The following is a 937-nucleotide window of genomic DNA, read 5'->3' on the forward strand; positions in this document are numbered from 1 at the left end:
TAATATTTAGTAATTCATATTCACAATTAACATTTAACAGCAAATTCGCATACGCCGCAGGTTGTTTATGGATTGTTTTAGTGACTCAAATATTTTATGGACTATTTTGGTGACTTTGGACTATTTTATGGACTATTTATGCAGAAAGTATGTTGTTTTATGGACTATTTTTATGAGTTTTGTGTTGTTTTGTAGACTATTGATGCAAGGTTATATTATATGTAGTGATTAATGACATTATGTATTTTGTTAAGCTTATGATTATTTTATTTCGTTTCATCCTTGTTGAGTTATTTATAATTATTTATATTTGGAGAATGAAAAACAGGTTTAAAAAAAATAATTTTTCTAAAAAACTCTATCAATTTTAAATGCTCAGTTATGAAAAAGAGAGGCTAACTACTTTAATATTTCAAACTGAAATAAAAATTCGAAATAACCAAATCGAATTTGTAAAAACCAAACCAAACCAAATTTATTTCGGTTTGGTTATGATTGTCATTTTTGTCAATCCAAAAATCGATAAACCGAACCGATATTAAACAATCAGACCAAACCGATCGAACCCCTATCCCTACCTGCATCTTAGGTTAAATGTCTTACTTTTTTTTTTCTTTTTGGGACCCTCAATGAAAAGGACCCTTCAAAAATTGGCATATGTCACTATTTACAATGCTCACACGGTATTCTTTAGTAAAAGAAGAAAGAATAGTTTGTTCTGTGTGCATTGCGTGACTGCGTTATGTCCCAAAAAGATAAGCTTTTTCTATATATATTTAGTAAGTTTTTGCAATTTTAACATTTTACATGGCAAGTCTAGGATCACAAGATTTAAAAACTGTATACTTTATTCATTTCATATTTGTTGTCACATTACCAAAAATAATAGCCTCAAATTATTTGTCAATTTGCAAAACAAAAGAGAATTAATTAATTT

The 937-nt window shown here is 27.9% G+C and overlaps 1 non-coding gene across 1 annotated transcript; it reads right to left on the reverse strand.

The window, feature by feature from the left end:
* Positions 1–620: 620 nt before the first annotated feature.
* On the reverse strand, positions 621–737 carry LOC124893650. Its single transcript, XR_007050818.1, has one exon. It is a non-coding gene; the product is annotated as a U5 spliceosomal RNA (small nuclear RNA).
* Positions 738–937: the final 200 nt, after the last annotated feature.

The sequence above is a fragment of the Capsicum annuum genome, unplaced genomic scaffold (genome assembly GCF_002878395.1).
Source record: "Capsicum annuum cultivar UCD-10X-F1 unplaced genomic scaffold, UCD10Xv1.1 ctg6282, whole genome shotgun sequence".
Taxonomy (NCBI): Eukaryota; Viridiplantae; Streptophyta; class Magnoliopsida; order Solanales; family Solanaceae; genus Capsicum; species Capsicum annuum.